Source organism: Chelonia mydas, chromosome 5, assembly GCF_015237465.2.
Source record: "Chelonia mydas isolate rCheMyd1 chromosome 5, rCheMyd1.pri.v2, whole genome shotgun sequence".
In the NCBI taxonomy this organism is placed as follows: domain Eukaryota; kingdom Metazoa; phylum Chordata; order Testudines; family Cheloniidae; genus Chelonia; species Chelonia mydas.
In genome coordinates, this window is record NC_051245.2 from 44,360,694 (window position 1) to 44,382,064 (window position 21,371).

The following is a 21,371-nucleotide window of genomic DNA, read 5'->3' on the forward strand; positions in this document are numbered from 1 at the left end:
GGATTCTTTAAACCTAGCTAGGACTCATGAGTCCCCAAAATGGGGTGAGAAGACGACCAGGCCTGGAAGCAGCCAGCAGAGCTATCTGAGTACAAGTGCAGCGTGCAGTGCACCCTGAAATAGGGTGGTGTAGTAGCTCCCCCTGCACTCCCTGGAGATCCAAAATAAAGGCATCATGCTTGCTTCACACTACCCCCAGTGTAAAGCTGTGCCCTCAAGGCACAATAGAGCCCTAAACTGGCTCTCGATTCACCTGTTTAGATGGTGGCATACAACTAGCAAAGGGATTTTTAAAAAATAAAAACTACACCTCCTTGGTCTGACTACTCTGTTTTGGAAATTCACCATCACAAATGTGAAAAATATACAGATCTGAATGTCAGAACCATATCATCTCATTGTACATTTTAGCTTTTCACCTTTTTAAATTGCCACTTATTTCAGAAATTAGCAGGTCAACTGTCTTGTTGCTGGACTGATATTCCCCTCTTTTTAAAATGAGGTGAATATTTATAAAGATTCTAATTTCAAAATTAGTAGGAGGCAGATTCCTGTATCTAGAAAGACTGTTCCGGACTGGAGACCAGTTCTACTTGCCTCTGAAAAGGGAATATAAGAAAAAGAATTGTATGTTTTATAATTGAACTAGCTGTGCCTTTAGGAAGAATTATGGTCTCAAGAATTGAGCTATCTGATGTGTAGAGCATTTCTCATGTGTTAGGGAAGATGTCAGTCCCTCTTTTTGAGAAGTGCTGTCAATGGAAGCACTTCCTTCTTATAGTGTAGATAAATCTATGTAGCGTGAACCAGGGTAATTGAAAGGTCACATTATTTAAACTGTTGCTATGGTAAAGGCCCATATAATTATTTGCAGCCAGCCATCTTGTGACTAGTGACTTGTTCTCTCAAGACTAATTTTACTGAATGCATTGCTGCTTTGTGCCGACAGTGTTGCTGTATCTGGATAGCTGAAAATGTTTTCCTGATGACTTGTCTGAGGTTTAATTTTCTCAATTCCTGATTTTGGAAAACATTTAACAAAATGGTTCAAGAAGGACAGCTGTCAGCATGGTTCAACTTTAAGTAACAGAATTATAACAATATTCCCACATCTAGAGTAATGCTGCGGCTATCAAAGCTCGTAAAGGACAGCCATGTGTGGTCCTGACTCCTTGTCTTAAGTTTTCTGAACTTTCAAATGTGATTCTGTAAATAAGCAGGGGGAATAACGTTCATGAAGTGGCTTTGCTTTTCTCTGTGTGTGAGACATATTTGCAGTTATGTAGTACATCTTTTCTTCAAAGATATGATGCTCTTACTTCAGGCTCCAACCACAGCACAAGCATTTACAGGAACTAAGGATTTAGCAGACTTAATGACATTTAAAATCTCTATATCTTTGCTACAAGGACTAAATGTAATTAAAAACATTCTGCAAGTTAATCTATTCCTGGAATTCATCATGAAAAATACCCAATAATGGGCACCGGATGTATCATTTCTGTCTAGCGTCTTAGGTTGTGACCTGGGAGTTGTCTGAGGTGAAATTGTAGATTACAAAAATCCATCTCTTCTGTTATGGCATTGGTTCAACTTCTGCCCTTGGACAAATGTGTGGAGCTCCTGTTTAGGTCAGTGGGAGCCACACACATAGCTAGTTGACAGAGAGTTTTTGTTTGTTGTAGACAATCAGAAGTATAAAGCTTAATAGAAAAAAATCTGCTTCTTTAAAAAGGCCCTTCCAAAATCTTGGAATTTTTTTGTAGTGGAGTAAGTCTTTCAGCACTCACTTTTAAGACTGTAATTCCTTTTATTGTGGAAGTGCAGAAATATTAATTGGCAGTCTTAATTTTGTAAACATATCATGCCATCAAGAAACGAATCTGTCATCTGCTCCAAAGAGTGGAACCATATCATTAGATAAATAATTATCGCGTAGCATCTAGGAGACTGGACAAGCATTCATTTGATTGTCTTTGTGAAGCATGCAATCTGTTTTTAAGGCAGCTGAATCACTTTGAATGCTAGGGGAAAATGATACTGTTCTAAAATACATGTAGTAATTGATAAGCAAATAAATCCCGGTAGATTGTCATAGTAACTATCAAGCTGCAGGTAGTTAATTATCAACAGTCCATGAGTCATATGTGCATATTATCATTTATTTATTTATTTGTCGTGCTTAGAGGCCCCAATCAAGACTTGAGACCCCAGTGTGTTAAGCAGTGTGTAGGCCCTTAAAGAAAACCTAATCCCTGCCGAAAGGGTTTACAATCTAAGAAGATTGTATTAATAAATAAACTTCCGATCCTGGCATTCATGTTTACTCCTTATTCTTGTGTCCTGATTGACACTGTAAATTGTTTTAAAAAGCAGAGCTTCTGACAGTGACATCAGACTTCAATCTCTGGTACAATTTAGTTTCATTATGGGATTGGTCATTATAAACTTTTTTTAAAATCAGCCTTATTGGTATTTAAAAAAAAAAAAAAAGTGAACCGTAGGCTCTAAATAGATAGTAAATATCTGAGTTTGAATGCTAGGCAGATACTGTCCTTCTTTTATATGAATTTTGCTGAACAGTTATCTGCCCTAGTGATTTCAGACTGGCTTATGAATGTGTGGGCTGGGACTTGTCAGCAGAGACCTTCAGTGACACCCTATCCACGTGTCAGAACAATGGGACCAGATTAGCAGTGTGAATAACTTGACATTATCTGAACTCTGAGACATCAGCAGGCCAGTCTGTTTCCGTATGGGGAACAGCACAATGTAACTCTGACAGAGCTTTACAAACAAAATAAAATTATGTTTCTTAATATTTTGGAAAGGCAGTTTAATTTGAATTTGAATTATTTGATTTAATTTGCCTTTCTTTGCTGAAACAATAATATATTACCAGCCAGGCCTATTAAATGGATGATGTAGCCCACAGGTCCTAAAACCTTTCCATAGTGTGGACTATTTTTTTTTTTTTTTTTTTTTTTTAGGGTGCCATCTTCGGGACTACCTTTCCTTGTCCTCCTCCCCTGCTGCCAAACTGGGACCCCCATTCTTCAAAATCTGTTCTCCACACCATTACATTCAAAACCAATTTCACCCCATATTTATTATTTAACACATTGCGTTAGCTGCTAAAGCCCACAATCAGGTGGGGACTACGATTGTGTTTGGCATTGTACAAACATATAATAAACGATAGTCCCTGTCTCAAAGAGCTAAGCGCCTAGAAGACAAGATGTCAAGGTTCCTTCCCCACTCTGAACTCTAGGGTACAGATGTGGGGACCTGCATGAAAACCTCCTAAGCTTACTTTTACCAGCTTAGGTTAAAATTTCCCCAGGGTACAAACTATTTTGCCTTTTGCCCTTGGACTTTATCGCTACCACCACCAAACTTCTAACCGGTATATTACTGGGAAAGAGTCCATTTGGAAACGTCTTTCCCCCCAAAATCCTCCCTTACCTTACATCCCCTTTCCTGGGGAAGGTTTGATAAAAATCCTCACCAATTTGCACAGGTGAACACAGACCCAAACCCTTGGATCTTAAGAACAATGAAAAAACATTCAGATTCTTAAAAGAAGAATTTTAATAGAAGAAAAAGTAAAAAGAATCACCTCTGTAAAATCAGGATGGTAAATACCTTACAGGGTAATCAGATTCAAAACATAGAGAATCCCTCTAGGCAAAACCTTAAGTGACAAAAAGACACACAAACAGGAATCTGCATCCCATTCAGCACAGCTTATTTTCTCAGCCATTTAAAGGAATCACAATCTAACGCATATCTAGCTAGATTACTTACTAAATTCTAAGACCCCATTCCTGTTCTGTTCCCAGCAAAAGCATCACACAGACAGAGGGAGCCTTTGTTTCTCCCACCCTCCAGCTTTTGAAAGTATCTTGTCTCCTCATTGGTCATTTTGGTCAGGTGCCAGGGGGGTTATCCTAGCTTCTTAACCCTTTACAGGTGAAAGGGTTTTTCCTCTGGCCAGGAGGGATGTTAAAGGTGTTTACCCTTCCCTTTTTATTTATGACACAAGACATAACAGGTGCTGAACTAAACAAGCAGGCCCGGTTGCATGGGGCAGATGGGGTAACATAAATATAAGAGGATGTGCACATTCTCAGCCTGTCAGTAGTAGTGATCACAGTTCTCCATTTACCAAGCCATTAACAGGTTTGCAGTTTACCATCAGTTCCTCACCATCCTCACAGTTTCCCTCACCCAAGGACAAATCAAAAAAATCTCCACTCCCAGAGGACTGATTTCCCCTCCACAATGAACATCAGTTTTCCCCAGTGATATTCAGTACACACTTGGAATCAATTCTAAAAAAAGCTAAATCTCAGTTTGCTTCAAACAATTGTTCGTCAGGTGACCTGGCCTCCTCCCACCTGAAGCCCTTTCCAGGATCCCACTCCCACATCACAAGGCCCCACCATGTTCCATCCCCCTTGTCCCCTTCAGTGTTCCCTCCTTCTAATCCTATCCTCTTCTCCAGCAGTTTCTCCATGGTGCTCCTCCTGTTCCCTCCACATGGGGCTGCCCTGTCTTCCACAGACCACGATTGAAGGGCTCTCCAGAGCCAAGTTTGGGAACTTCTGATCTAATCTTTTGTTAATAACAGTGATTTAGGGCAAATTTGTGCCTCTCTGGATTTCTCTTAAGAAGAAAAACTCTGTTTTTTCAATTGTTTGTATTTGCTGCATCTTGGTACAATAATCCCATCTCTGATTATTTTAGTAGCAGCTCTCTATCATCGATTTTAATATGTCATGACAGCACAGTTGGGTGCCCTCCACCCACAAGCTTTGCTATATCAGTTCCAGTTTCCTTAGCAAGCATCTGTCAAGGCTCCATTTTTTCCAAAGCATGGCTGTTTTTAGCTGATGTAGTCAGGATGTAAACTAGTTGTTTGTTGTAGCTATACAAATTCTGTCTCACAAATTGCTGCTGTGGACTTCAAGAATGCAGGCGTACATCTGTCAAGTCCAACATGTTACCCAGCTTTTAAACTATCGAACAAAAAAATCCAGTAAGCTAGTGACACAGGCAATTAAGAGCGATCAAATAAGATCATACCTTCAAAAAATCTCTAACCCACATTTGAATCCAGCTGTGCATTACAGCATAATCACTGCTGCCGAAAAGGATAGTATTTAAATAACTTTTAGTGTAGGTGATGTAAGATGTTGGTTTTTGTTGAAAGCTTATAGACATCATTTATTTTTGTTTTGTGTATCTCTTATAGAAAAAGAGACAATCTTTTAGCATCTCTCCTTGTTGCCTCAGGAAAGTTTCAGACTAAAATATGTTCCCTCTTTCAAAATATTTAATATAATATTAATATTGAAGTTAATTTAAATTCTTGCCAAACTGGCTTATTAAATAAATACAATATAATAAACATTTCAAAAAAACTTAAGTACTAAATGTGGTTGAATTTTAGTGCAAACTGATCCGGTGTTGTTAATCTGGCACTAAAATTCATAGTGTGTGTGTGAGATACATATGTATGTTTATATATATGTATAATGCACGCACACACAGAGTTCAGGGTGGACTTGAGGTGGTATGGGGAATGCCACAAGGGTCACTATTAGATTCTCATGACAGATCAGCGGTTTGGAGGAATAAATGTGCAGCCAGTTGATGAAATGTGCTTGATGACAGAAAACAGGTTGAGAAGGAGGAAGGAAGGTACAGTCAGGATAAAGAGAGGAGATCAAAGTTCAGAATTAAACAGATTAGAGAGAAGCTGCTAACGCTATTCATGATACTGAAACATAAAATAATCTGGCCAAGGACAATCAATATGTCATATGTATGGATGAATGCATAAAAAGCTGTGACGCTCCCCTAAATACCTCAGTCCACACTGAGCAGTTTATGGGCACCAAAGTACCGTCTTCTATCTTTGATATCCAAGCTATTTTTATTGTTTATATAGTGCCATAAATGTGTATGATGGATTATGGATAATTAACATTGGCGTTTCCTGTAACAAAGAGCTTAATTATTTCTCCATTTACATGGACAACTTGAAATTTTATAGGCCCCAAAATGTAGCCACTCTCCAAAAATTTTTCTCACTGCCTGTCATTTTCTAGCACTCTTTAATGTGACAAACCCACCTGCGACTTGCCTGAGCAACCAGAATCCTACAGTGCTGGAGGAGTTTGTGTGAGCATGTTTGAGTGACTGACTTGAAGTGGGACTTAAGCCCTACAGTTTCTGCCCTCATTCCTGTTAGGAAGATCATTCCCAGGGGAAGAGGAAGCAAGCTGAACTTCATGCATTTGTGTGTGTGAGATGTGGACTATTTGTGGCTGGGAGCTAAGGATGAATCTGGAATTGCATGTAGTGAGTGGCGGAATCCAGATGTAGGAGGAGCAGAACTGGCTAGTTCTTTGGGAATTGTGGTGTGGCGGGGAGGTGTGATTGAGAACTGCTGGGATACAGGGTGGGAATTGGGAATTGCTGAGAAAGTTGAGAAGAAAGCAGGGGGTCAGTCAGAACTTGCTGCTGAGACGGGGATAAACAGAGGGGGTGGAAATATACTGGAGCGTCCTTTGGGGTTGGGAGGTAAACTGGAGGAAATAGGGTCTTGTAATGGAGTGGGGCTATTAGAACTTGCTGTAGAGCTGTGAAATGCATGATGGAAATTGCTAAAGAGAATCTAAGGGAAGGAGGATTTTGGAATTATAGTGCTGGGTAGCCCAGAGTGATCAGAAGTTGTAAGTGGAGGTGGAAAATAAGGAGGCAGACTCTGCTGGGGAAAATAGGGACATGCTAGGGAGCAGGGAGGTAAGATATGGCATGGATTTGCCTGGAGTCTTGCTGCTTGTGGACTAATGGAGGCAGATGCTAGACAAATGGGGTGGAGAAAAAGATGCAGTGTGTTGAAACAGAAGCAGCAATTCAGTTAAGTGGATGCAGTATGGTAACCAAACCCAGTAAACCTCTATTTGTTTTTATGGACAAGTGTTTTTCCTTCTAATATTCAACCTACAATGTTTTGTCTAATGCCAGTGTTCTAAATTCTTCAAAAAACAAACAAACAAAATGTGTGCGTGGTGGGGAGGTGTTATAGTGGAAATCCTGACAGAGCCTTACCTTCTACAGCATTCTGAATAGTGGGGTATAAGACTTCCTCTAACTTACATGGCCAAATGCCAGTATGACAGCTAATACATACTTGGCTGCTGAAAGTTCAGACTCAGGGGACCACTGTGTGGAGGAAGGAGAGGGGGAATATGCCAAAGAAGGAAAGCTGTGCTAACGTTAAGTACATAACATGCTGAACAGCCTGTGAAGTAAAGGTACAGTATGACTGACTTTAAAAGAAACATTGTATAAATATATCCCTATAAGAAACAGTTATGCAGAGTTTGTTTGGACCATGTTGTACATGATCTGGTGTAATATAATGAACGTTTTCTCATATTAGGGATGTGTGTTGCTTGTTCTTTTATTATTTTTATACCAATTCAAATTTTTACAAAAGTAGAATTTGTGGTCATTGTGCATCTTTCCATTTAAGTGATAAATGATGACAAATTGAAATAACAGGGAGGTATCCAAACCAAAATATGAGTTTGGGCAAATGGCGCGGGTGGTGTAGAGGGGAGGCGGGGGTTGACAACTGAATTTGTGGGGCAGGAGGAGAGAGAAAGAAAAGGGTGCCCAACACTCCCCTCGCTTCCTTTTTAAGAATAAAACTAGGACATGGTGCAGTACAGGACTGGCTGGGGAAAAAAAACAATATACCATTCTGCATCCTTCTGGCTTTTTCTCTGTCGCAGTATTTTTACTCTCTATTTGCAGACTCATCATCTTTATTTGTGATTGTGTATTATATATATAATATGTAAACCCCCTGCTCTAAGTACTGCCTCTTTTTCCTTGTTCTTGTCTCTTCCCCATCACTCCTCTCTGCTCCTTTTCTTATTTCTTCTCTTTCTTATGACACTCACCCTCTCCTCTGCTCTCCCCATCTGCCTCCCCACCACTCTCTCTGCCACACTCATTCACTCCCCACTCCATCTGCTGTAGCAGTTCTTTCTGAGTCTGCGTCCTTTCCCCCACCCCCATTAGTCAGGAACAAAGGCTCTTTAGTCCCTCTGTACCCAGCCACAATCTGGTATTTTCCAGGGAGGTGAGAAGCCTTGCTGCTGGGCCAGTAGCCACTTGGCTTTCGATGTGGCTGAGCTCCTTGAATGTTGTTCTTATCACAGCATAGCATGGAGTCAGAGCGAGCTCTAATGGCAAATGGATCTGAATGTGGGAGAGAGCTGGCTTGATGTCTCATGTGATGGGGGCCAATGCTGAGGTGTATTCTGGAGTGCAGGAGGAAATGTGGCAACACGTGCAAGGCTGAGGGTCCGATAAGTACCTGTTGTGAGTGTCACAAGCTCAGCTGGCTGACAGGTCCTTCAGGTGGCCAGAATCTAAAGGGGTTCAAAATAACTTGGATAAAAGAAACAGTAAAACCACCCAGGGTACCAGGACATTCCTAGACATACTAGAACTGGTGCTATTACAGCTCATGAGCTTTTATTTCAAAGACATCACTTCTGTTAGGCTAGATTTCACGGTCAGTTCATTTCAGATGTTGCCAAGATATGCCTGTATGAACACACTAATCCTTTATTGGGGTCATAGTGACTCTTGCTGTGTCACTGGAGACCCAGGAGATTATACACTTTCAGTCTTCACTGATTAGGTTTGGCAGTGACATTATTTTGTTTTCACTCCTAGGAAATGTAGCTTGTAAATTATAGAATAGCTCTAGGCTCTTTAATAGGGTTGCATTGAGTGTTTTTTTTTTCCATTGAATAACATTTTATCTTGCCGCGCATGAATACCAGATTCCATTAACTGTGCTGAAAGTCTCCAATAGCCAAGCTAAAGGGGTAATGGGGCACTTTTTAAAACCCTTGTTTTTTCTTCTAAGATTTTTGGTAATACAGTTCTGACTGCCCTGTTTTAAACATTAGGACAAGGATAATAGAATAGTGAATTTCACTTCCAGATCTCATAGGGTTACGTCTACGCTGGAATAAAAGATCCATGGCATGGCCGCAGTTGGCCCCGGTCAGCTGACTCAGGCTCATGGGAATTGGGCGGTAGGGATAACATTGCAGTGTAGACATTCAGTCTCCAGGCTGAGCCCAAATGTCTACACAGCAATTTTACAGCACCAGAGACTGAGTCCTGCAAGCCTGAGACAGCTGACCTGGGCCAGCCGCAGATGTTTAGTTGCTGCGTAGACGTAGCCATAGTCTAACCTATTGTAACATGTAGGGTGCAAACACTGCAGGGGACTATTTAAACTATAAATATAGTATATATATTTATAAAAAACTATAAATTTAGTTTATAACCACTGAAGATTTTTCACTGAAATTAAAAACAAGAAATAGTTTAAAGCATCTCTGTTAGCTCTGAGGGCCTGACTGTCAGTTAGTTGCTTTGTTCTTGCTCTTGGTATAGGAAATGCAAGTGGCAGTGGGAGGAAACAATGGGGCTTTGAGCCACCCCTTTATTCTTCTCATAGTCTGGGCCCTCACTCTCTGATGTCTGGTAAAGCAGCCTTAGCTGGTACAGCTTACACTCTGCTTCCCCTAACCGTACTCCCTCCTTCTGTCTGTCTCTCCTCCCACCCCGCTCTGCGGCTGGAAGGTGGTCTGAAGAAGAGCTACTCCAGGAGTTGTGGACCAGTGAAGGAACCTTACAGCGGAGGAATAGAATACTCCTGACGTTCTGTTTGGACCTACTTTACAATACTGGTGCTGTGTCACAGGGCCATTTCACAATAGAGAACCAACCCATAGGCCTTCTAGATTTTTTAAGAAAATCAAAATGTTGATTTAGCCATCCCTAACTAGCATGACAGGCATGTACTTTTCAAATGAGCAGGATACAACTTGTATATACTAGTAAGGGGGCTGGCATGCACCAGGGTTGCAATGGTGGGAAGGGTTATATTTAGTGTTGTGAAACATCCGTTGTTGCTTTCCTTTGCTTCTATGGACAGAATAATTCAGGTTGACTTGTGGTCAGAGAGCCATAGGTCCTGTATTTCCACTCATAACTAAAGAACATCCTGAATCTGTCATCCACAGTAGAAACTGAATGTTTAGTTACTAATTTATCACAGATTTTATGGCAAAATAGTACTTAATGGCAGCAGACAGCACTCTACTTATTCTCAAGGCTTCTTAATCTTCAAAAATATTGAATGCTCCATTTTGCCCCAGTAGGCCAGAGTGAAAACTGATCTAAAATTGAGACTGGTGGCTAGATTAGTGGTTGTGTCTGTTGTGCAGGAGATGTGGATCACAATCCTCTCTTTGTATTCCTTCCTGTGTTGCCATGGACTGGAAAGACTGAGGGTGTGCGGGCAGCATAGTCAGCTTATGAAAGAGGAAAGCTGGAATGCTTTGAGTTGTTCAATAGCAACAACTCCTATTAATTAAGGAGCTGAGTTGATAGCTTCAAAGGCATCCCAGCAGGTTCTCCATGGGAAAGAGGGTAAGATACCTATGTTGTCAGGATTTCAAGAGGAACTTGTGAAGCAAGAGAAAGTTTAAATCCTTAGGGTTCCACTCCCATGAGAAGGGTTGGAATGAATGAGGGGAAATTAGTAGTGGTGGGAGTATTTAATCATTATTTATACAGCGCCCAAGTCTTACTTAATACATTTTTTTGTATTGCTGAAATCTTGTAAACTCTTCAGTTTTCATGGATGTAACGTTTAATCTTGACTCTACCAGTAGGGCTACTACTCTCACTGAACCATTCTGAAGCGCAGCAAGGCTGGTCCATGCACCCATTTACTTCTGCAACCTGTGAGAGGGGTTGGGTCTTTTTTTAAATCATCAGTTTGCTTCCAATTTTCTTCTCCTGAACTAACAGGGAGTCTAACCACAGTGTTAAAAGGCAATGGATAGTGGGTGCTTACACACACCTTTATTGTTAAAAGAATGGGTTGCAGGCCACGAAACAAGTCTGACAGAGAAGAGAGTTACATTGTACAGTAACTCCTCACTTAACGTTGTAGTTATGTTCCTGAAAAATGCAACTTTAAGTGAAATAATGTTAAATGAATCCAATTTTCCCATAAGATTTAATGTAAATGTGGGGGGTTAAGTTCCAAGGAAATTTTTGGGAGGTACAACAGGCATTATATACTGTACTGTGGTTGGGAGGTGCCCCTGGCTCACCCCACACAGGCATAGCCTGCTGCAGGCAAGGATGCTAGGAAGCACCTTGCGCAGCAGCAGCTTCCCCCTTAGAAGAACAGGCACCAACTTTGCCGGGGGATGCTCCAGGCCCGCGTCTTCCCATCCCCGCTCCATTCCAGGCCCACCTCTTCCCACCCCCACTCCACCTCCTCTGCGGAGCATGCTGCATCCCTGCCCCTCCCCCTCCTCCCAGAAAGTCCTAAGTGCTGCAAACAGCTGTTTGGTGGTGGGGGAAGCGCTGGGAGGGAGGGGGAGGAGGCGGAGAAGAGGAACTTGTGCAGGCAGCCAAATGACATTATAAGGGAGCATTGCACAACTTTAAACGAGCATGTTCCCTAATGGAGCAGCGACGTAACTTCAAAACAACGTTAAGTGGGAGGACGTTAAATGAGGAGTTACTGTACCAGTAGCCAAAGCCATGCAGGCAGTACCTGCCTTGCTGTCATTCTGTCAAAACAACCCCCATGGAGGATTACAAGCACTCTGATTTACTTTAGTGTAATTTAGTAGTGGCAGCGCATATTTCACTTTCATTGTAGCACACTGTATCCTGATTATAAGCCTTCTCTTCCATCTCTCAGACACACACCCCTGCAGTCTCAACACCATTTCCACATCTGTCCCCCCTCCTCCCATCCTATCTCTGTTTTAAATGATTAGTGAGCTTACACAGATTTGGTTCTAAATAAAGAAAAACTTGCCGTATTCACAATTAAGGGGTAGCCTTCATGAACAAAAGGATTAGCTTAGTTAGGCCTGAAAGTTAAGAGAGTTTATTCTCTTGGTCAGTCTGTTTTGAAGAAGGGAACTGTGAAGGTATTTCTTTTTCTTCTGATAGTCACATGGGGTAGGGACTTTATAAAGGTATTTTGGAAACATTCTAAGCAGTTTCGAGAATTTGCCTGGCCACCATTTTAAACATGTCAGTCTCTTGTCTCAGGTGGAAGCTGTTCCAGATGTATTTGTATCTGCATGTGGCTCCACTAGTCTGGAATTAATTAGTGGGTCTCTCCTTCCTATCAGTCAAGTAGGCTGAGCAATCTGCTGAGTAGCATTTTGCATAGCAGCTTCCCCTTCAACAGTCCTAAGTCTCCACGCTGCCTTTGTAAGCCTGAGCTCAGTTTTATGAGTTAAATGGACACTGTCAATGTGGGGTTTTTTTACATTGACTGATTCTTTGAAATTGTTACGGGCTTTTCTTTCCCTATTTTATGTTTAGAAGGGTCTTTTGGTGATTAACATCACCAAAGGTGTTCAGGACCGCTGCGCCTCATACTCTTCCCTTTCTTGCTGTCCAGTGTCCACACACCTGCCTGCTTCTTGCTGTCTGTCCTCTTTGTTTCAATTCTGCTGCTGCTGTTACCAGTGAACACCTTCTTGCAGACCTGGAGAAGGTATGCACCAGGAACAAAAGTGTGACACTGACTATACGCACAGTGGCGTCGGGGGTGGGAGAGTGGGAATAATTTTCCCCCTCTAATCTCTGTCAGTTACAATAAATGTAGGGGCTCTGGGTTACAGTAACAGTTACAGCATTTTCAGAAAGAAATTCAATTTTTCAAGTCCCTTTAATTTGCTGATGGAACATGGTGGACCCCTTCAGGGAAATGCTGTAATGGTCTATCTACACAAAAGTCTTAGTCTGGATTTGGAACAGAATTAAAATACAAACAATAGCAGGATCCTTCTTAGTTTTCTCTCTAGATTCAGAGAGATCTGCTGTGCACAAAAGTCTGAGGGACTGGTTATTTCACAGTGCTCCAGATAATTTAGCTTGTTTCTTCTCGTTAAGAATCTTCATTCAGGGCTTGGAATACTGTAAGGTTTTGTCCAGTAATTCCCCCACCTTTTTCCTCTCAGATTTGGATTTCTGTGACTGGGTTCACCAGTCTCAAAGCCCCACACAGTTTTGATATAATCAGCTTTAAATAGAAGTAGATCATTTATAAATTATAATTGAGGAAGTATTGTCTAGAGCCAGAGCTGCTGAGCAGGAGGCTATACTGCAAATTCTTTGTCAGTTGACTGCTCAGTACCTGAGTGATTAGCAGGAGCAGAAGAACTTGTTAATTGCAGGTTGGTGGAGTCCTTCACAGACATTGTTTATGTCAGAAAACCCAATGTGTCTGAAAAAGCTTCCTGATGCGCGTGGTCTCTTGGGGCTAAATTGAGATTGCTGATTTGTGCATGTATTCTAGACAGAAAAACATCCAGATGTGTGCCATTTATGTTTTGACAGAGTGCAAGTGTGACATTGAGTAATGGAGGCAAGTTTACTTTTTCTAGTCGGTTAAATGCCTTTGGGGCTAGAGATCTAATCTCCCATCGGTATGCAGGGGATGAATGCAGTCAATACCATTAGTGCTGATGGAACCTCCCCATGCTTTTATGGGCGAATGATCCCCTCACACATTCTTACCCTTTTTTCTTTCTCCTCTTTTAAAAAAATGCAGTAGTGTAGCTCTGTTCCTTGGGAACTTGCTACATTGCCACCTCATTGATCACATCTGGTTAATTTCCTGTTTCCTCAAGTTCAGAGATTTTTCACAATTTCTTTAGGGAATGAGAAGATAGTTTCAGGATTTGCAATGGAAATTGGCTTTGTTAATATACACTGTGTTTAATATAGCACAACAGCAGCTGCATGGGAGACTCTGTCAGAATTAAATAGTGCGCCTCCACTTATCCAAATAAACAGCAGGGTAACTACATTCCTAAGGGGTTGTTTTCCGAGGTCAGGCCAGGGGATCTGCTTTACGTCACCAAAAAACGGCTGTTCTGCTGCAGTTCAGATCTTACCCCAAATGCTGACTAGCACACGCTGTGACAAATTAGTGCTGAAGTTTGTTAATCAAATTGCTGTTTTTCCACAATGGTAGCCTGCGTCAACTGAACTGTATCAAAATCCTGAGTAACAAATTTATCACAGTTTCTGTGTCTTCAGGAAAAAAAAAAAAATTCTTAACCAAAGGAGAAGGGGGAAGATTGCAACACTAATGTGCAAAGCATTGCTATGTCTTTTTCAAGAGATTCAGTTTCACAAAAATACATTATGCTCTGTGGGTACTGATAATTTTATGCAGCAACCTAGAGTTTTTTGTTTTTGTGTTCTGAGGTGGGGTGGAGTGTTTGCTTTTAGATCATCCAAATATAGAAGGGTTGATGTTTACATGATGTTAAACCACAGTATATTTTCTGAGTAGAAGCAATCTAAATAATGAACTGGCCTTTTCCACTTCTTAAGGCTTCTTTTGGAAGCCAGAGATTTTGAGTTTGATAAGCAAGTGTTATTCAGGCAGAGATTTCAGGCAGATTTCAGATTTCAGGGTAAAATCCCCCAATTAACTATGAGGCAGTATTCTTGGTTGAAACAGACTTATATCAGAGTCTTAAATCAGAGCGCTCATTGTATGTGCACAGGTTTCCTGGCCATGGTGCGCGAGAGTATTGTAGCTTTGAGCTTTCTAGTTTTGTTTGTAGTCATCTTGCTGAATGGACTGTAGTACATAACCTTCCCTCATAACCCTCATCTCTGGTTTGTGACATCCCAATGGGAGGGTGACACGAAGTTGGCAAATGATAACAAAAAAGAAATTTGACGAAGAAAAATTTGTATAAACAAATTTTCTAAACAAGGAGATTAAAAATATTGTATGAAATGGTAACGGAGACAGACACATTAGGATAAGTTTTCAACTAGCTTGTACATTTCTTCTTGCAAACCTACGTGTGCAGAGGCAGTTTGGATGTTAACTTGAAGCTGTAAATTATCACAAGAACACAAAAGGCTTTTTCAGGGGAAACTCAGCTTCAGAATAGGAATCAGTTTTTACTTTCCAGAATTACATGCTGTGCTCTGTATCTTGGAGACTGGCAGCTAGACAAATACACTAGGATAAGGGTGTAAATAGCTGATTTTTTTTAAAAAATCATCATTAATATTTACTTAATCTTGTAGCCAGGTTAGTCTTGGAGTGAAGATCATTGTTGCTTGATTTGATTATGCTGACAAAATTACAGAACTCAAATATGAGCTTTGTTCTTCTATGAATAACAAACATTTAAATGCTTTAATCTTATTTATTGAGTTTGCTCATAAATCTGTATAGTGCAGACTTAATATTTAATTGAAGCCAGATTCCAAAATGTCAGGGTTAGAACAGTTTTTAGTCTATGGAGAGGGCAGATTTAGTCAAGAAACCAAGAGCCTGTGCTCTTTTGTTGCTATTCTCTGTGGATGTAAATGTATGCTAGAGTCACCCTAGACACCTTTTTAAAAATTTGCTTTACAATTCAATTTAAATACTTTACTAAAAAAGTTTCACTCATATAGTTTTTTAAAACAGGGCTGCTGTTAGGGGGTTTGAAGCTAATGCTGTTTTTACTGATACTCCCTATTATGTATCTCAAGCTGCTAAAAAATTTCAAGCTGATAGATAGTTTTAAGTGCAACCTGTGTACTTATGAATCTGTGGTTTGAAAACAGTACTGTGCACTTTGAAAGTAGTATTAGATACCAACAACCAGGAGTCCTGGATTGAAATCCTGTGCCTAGGTACTACAGTGCGAGGCTCGTTAGCTATATGTATAGAGCTGGAGAGCACTCTCAGGGTGATATGCTGAGCTTGGGAAGGAAAGAAGGGTGTTGTTTATGACTTTACATAGAAATAGCTACATTTTCTGGCTGGCTGTGCTCTTGGGTGGAAGAGTCATGGCAACAGCAGATAGGTTTTGGCACAGGTACTAAGGAAGGCACAGGTTTGACTTGTGACCTAAACCAGGCTTAGTAGGCTTGGAGCTCTGGCTGCTTCTGCTCTCACATTGTAGAGTATTTTTGGTGGAGAGCCTGTGACCAGACTGACTTCCTCCAGTACAAATTTATTCTTTCCTCCTTCAGTTTTGCCATCTCCTTAGCTAAGCCACTCTACATCTCCAACTTTATTAAATCCCATGTCCTCAATCTCAGCCACCTTTTCACAATCTGTGACTCACTCCTCAGACTCAGCCATGCCCCTATCTCCATTTCTTTCTCCACACAGGCTCTCGCCAATTTCTTCCAAGAGAAAATTGACAAAATATGATGTGACCTTCCCTCTCCCGAGCTTGCCTTCCCTTCCCATCCTACAATTTTCTGGGCATCATCTTTGACTCAGACCTCTTTCTAGGTCCCCATATTCATGCTATATCTAAATCCTTGCTGATTCTTTCTGTGTAACATCTTAGATATTTTCCTGTCTTTTCCTATCCATTCACACAGCTAAAACTCTCAACAAAGTACCCCATCTCAGTCACTGCAACGTCCTTCTCTTGGGCCTTGACAAATGCAATCTTTCCTTATTCATATCCATTCAGAATTCTGCTGCAAACATCATTTTCCTAACCCGTCACTTTGACAATCTCATCCCTCCCTTTGATCCCTCCAGTGGCTACTTATATAAGCTATTTATGTTTGATTTCAAGAGCTGTCACAGCCTATCCCCACTCTACCTACCATCTCACGTTGACTATCAGTATGTCATCTCGTGCCTCTGATCAGCCCACGATGGCAGCCTTCATCTGAAACTTGTTAAAGTTTCAGACACCTTTGTGCTTTCTCCCATATTGCCCCTCACACTCGGGAGGAGCTCCTCAGAAACCTCCATACATCTCTCTCGTTATCCTCCTGCAAATCCCGCCTTAAAATTCTTCTTTTGCATCATGTCTATTAAAAAACCTGGCATGCTGATACCACTGCTTGTGACACTGGCCAGTACTGTCTCATTGTTTCCTTGTACTTCCCTAACTGTCTGTATCCATCTGTTTTTCTCTTGTCTTACACTTAGATTGTAAGCTCTTGAGGCAGGGACCTTCTTTTTGTTCTGTGATTGTACAGAACCTAGCATAGTGGGGTTCTGGTCCTAGGTGCTACCGGGCTGCTGGGTATCCATTGAGCTTTATCCCTTCTCAGCATCATGGCATTGGATAATATTTTAATGGTTGTTTTCAAACTAATTGCAGTAAATGGGTGTTTGGTATGTTTCTTTTTCATGCTAACAGGTTGCTTATTAAGAAATATCAGGGCCCTCATGCTGCAGTGTGGAGGCTGGTGTAGGAAATTAATGTTTAATGAGAATTTACCGTTTTCTGAGTAATTTTTCTGGTTGACAATCTGGCCGCAGACTAGTCTGCAATTGCTTTTTGTTCACGTGTGACTGCCTCTGTTTGTCTGAGATACAAATCAATAAACCAAGACCACAAATTTAACCATGGAAACCACTGAATTTACCTGATGCAGAGGCCAGTAGTGTGCTCTGCTGCATGAGTAGAAGTATATTGTGACAGGTGAGGGGAACGTACACAAACCTCTGGAAATGCTGTGATGATAAGGCTCCTACCTCTCAACCATCCAGTATAGAATACTGCTGATGGCCCCAGTGTTGTTTCTCCTGTCTCCCTCCATTGAATCCCTCCCCGCCTTCTCTGCCCATTCGTACTTCCTTTCTTCCATATCCTTGATGCTCACAGTGCAGGAGCACCATGTGTGTCCCAGGGCCTATCCCTCAGAATGCAAATCAGAGGAAGCAGAGCAAATGCAATGGTGTGGGAGCTGCGAGCTGTGCAACTACACTGCAGAGTTGAGTGGCAATGGAAGATAACCAAAGAAAAGGCTGTTTTTCTCCTCCTCCAAATGTAGAAACATTTAAATTAACTTGCAGAAAGGGCATACCAGGCATGGACACTGTCGGGCTTAACGTAATTAACAGGCAGCTGCCTTCCCCCCCCTCCTGGTTGCTAGAAGCTGCTGTCCAGGCTGCATCTAGATGGGATGGGCAACTGAGTGCTTCTCTCCCTGGCAGCCAGTGAAGGCACTGTGCTTTGAATGCCTGGCTTCTCCAGATGCACACCCTGATTCCCTTGGTCACTGAGCAGGAAGGAGAGAATGCAGACAGCACACTGAGCAGCCAACCATGCAAGAGAACAAAGTCAGTTGCTTTGGAGCCATCAGCAATCCTCCTCCTCCCACCCTTAGTGGAGTCTGGACTATTAAGAGGGGTGTTGAGGAGGGGGAAAACATGATGTCGGATGACGGGTAGAGGGTTAAGTGACCCCATATGGACACTAGAGGGGAGGAAGTGGGCCTGCCTTTGCAAATGCTGCAGGGTCATAGGCTTTGGCCACCCCCATTTCTCCTAGCAGAACACAGGTAGAGAGAAGCCAGGGTCTGTCAGTTGTAGGGTTTGGTTTTGGTATCAGAAGGGTTGGATGAGCATCTGAACTGATCCTGCACTGACCCTGTGTTCATTTCAGGGAGGAGGGGGAGACATTAATACGTATTTTTGCTTTTCTCAGCATGGCCATACACATATTTTTGTAATGCTGAGGCTGATTTTGTGCATGCTCTCATGTGGTTTTGTAACAATACATGGGATCAGGACTTCTAGTGTGAAAGTTTTTATCTGAAATACCCTTTGTATTGAATTGCATGCCATTCAACTTAACTTGGAAGGACAAGGTTCTCTGTTGACCCTGCCAGGATTTTATTTCTAGAGACACCAAATATTTGAACCCTGATGCTAGACTACTAAGCCACCCTGTCTACTAAGGAATAAGTGGGATATTGGCTCTTCCTGGTTCATCTATGTTTCTTTTACTTGTTCTTTTGTATTTTTGTCACAATTTTCTTGGATTCTTAACCAGCAGGAGCAGTCAAGGCAGTAGGTCTGTAGAATAGTTAACCACTACTCCTTCAGATAAGCAAAAGGAAACAACATGAGAGACTCTTCCGACTCTCTACCCACCTGAACCTGCTACCCCTACAGCCTTCTTAGCTGGGAGAGATCAGAGATGGATCTATTTGGCTGGCCAATAGCTTTTTATGCTGTAATATATGGCATGAAGTGCCTCTATGTGACATTAAAGAGCTCTATTTTGTCGTAGCTATACATTTAAAATAAAAAAAACAAACATTTATTAAGCTTTCCTACAATTGGGACACAGACATTAATATTAAAGTCGTTAAGGATGGTAAACATTGATATGTCTTAAAAATAAGGAAGTGGTGGAACTCTTGAGGTAATGTCTTATATGTTACATGTTTACTGAAATTGAATGAAAGGTGATTTGGCAGGGGAAAACACCTTAAGAATTTTTACTTTCTCGAGTGTTGGTAATACCAGTCTGGGACATGACAACTTACTTGTTTTTAGCAAGCAGAGAAAACTGACCCTTCACAGTTTTTTCCAAGACAGTCCCAGTTCAGTTAATTGTTATAGTCAACTTTATCTTTCTTTTTCAGAAATCTGCTCTCCCCTTAAAGCAAGGTGACTGGTAGTGCTATGGGAGTTGAGGGTGCTCAGCACCTTTCAGGATTAGGCCATTTATTTGAGATCAGCTAAAGCAAAGTATTGTAGCATTGTGTATTAAACCAGATTTTGGTTGAGGTGTTCAAAGTGGCAGAGACATTAAGGCTAAAACCTCAGAGGAAGAGACCAAATTGGTATTTAGTTTTCCATAAAATCCAGGCAGAGTACACACAAGAACAGTACAACAGCTTCAGCAGCATGAGCTTCGGGTAGGAATTCTTCAGATCTGAGAAATGTATGCCAAGAAACAATTTTATCATTTTCAGGGGCTCTTCTTCCAGTAGGTGGAGATAGATGTAAATTAAATATTGGTACAGAATGGTCTAGACATCAAATGTGTAGTTAACAGTTCTTGCTAGGGCATATAAACAAAGTATTTCCTTGATGCAGTTTTAGAAACTCACATGGTGTTGGCTGCTTAGACACTATTTGAAAATCATGATTAGTGAACTTTTGCTGTTGATCACTAAAAGAAATAGCAACTGCGACACATTAGTTGTACAATAAGAAGAAATATTGTTTAGTCATCTGGTTACACATTGAACAGGAAAGTGCAGGTGACTAAAGGAAGGGAATTGTTGGTGTTTAGTCTGAAATGGTTGGTGGGCTCAGCATGATGAAAGCACAGCTTATCCAGATCTGCCTAAGATTAAGCACTACTTTATACTCGATGTACCGTAGGCACCAGACAGGAAGCACTACATAAAATTTGTCATTGTTTCTTACTGCGTATACAATGGGGAAGAAATCCCTTCACTAAGAATGGCCATCATTCACTGGGAGATTTCACTACCCCGAGGAATAATAAGTTTACAGTTCATTCATGCAATAGCTCTCCCATCATTATTTAAGAAATGCTTCATGAAGGACTTTCTTTTGTGATGCAACTGACATTTATAGACATTTTATTGTCATATATTCAATGGTTTAAAAACCTGGGAACTGTAGTTTATTTTCACTGAGGGAGAATTTTCACAGCTGGTTGAATTTCTTTCAACAATAATTAAGAAAATCTAATGTACTAAAGCATGTAAAATATTAACTGAATTGAATGTGAGAGGGACTAGTCCTTACATCTGTTCTTGCACTGAAGATTTACTGCGGAATAAACAAAGACTGGCTGTGATTTATAACTTAGTGGAAATTTCAGGGTTGGAAGAAATATAGGAATGAATTAATGCTGGAGGTAGGTGGAAAACTAAACTTTCTCTGGATTCACTTTTACAGTGATAGCACTGTTTACAACTTGTCTTTCCCAAAAGGCATTGTGTTAGAGGTACAGTAAGTCCTTGCTTAATGTTGTAGTTATGTTTCTGAAAAATGCAACTTTAAGCAAAATGATGTCAGAATCCAATTTCCCCTGAGAATTAATGTAAATGGGGGGGAAGAGGGTTTAGGTTCTGGGGAAATTTTTTCACCAGACAAAAGACTATACACACACACACATGTATATGTGTGGGTGTGTATATATATACACACTATAAGTTTTAAACAAGCTATTTAATACTGGTACACAGCGATGATGATTGTGAAGCTTGGTCGAGGTGGTGAAGTCAGAGGGTGGGGTATTTCCCAGGGAATGCCTTGCTGCTAAATGATGAACTAGCAATCAGCTGAGCCCTCAAGGGTTAACACACTGTGGTTAATGTAGCCTCACACTCTACAAGGCAGCATGAATGGAGGGAGGGGAGACAGCATGGCAGATGGAGACACACACCATGTGTGTGAGAGAGAGAGAGAGAGAGAGAGATGTGCATTGCCCCTTTAAATATGC

General features: G+C 41.1%; 1 protein-coding gene across 5 annotated transcripts in view; it reads left to right on the forward strand.

Annotated features, from left to right (window-relative positions):
* LHFPL2 (LHFPL tetraspan subfamily member 2) overlaps positions 1-21,371 on the forward strand; it is a 202,406-nt gene that overhangs the window by 167,376 nt on the left and 13,659 nt on the right. The gene's annotated exons all lie outside the window — the stretch shown is intronic.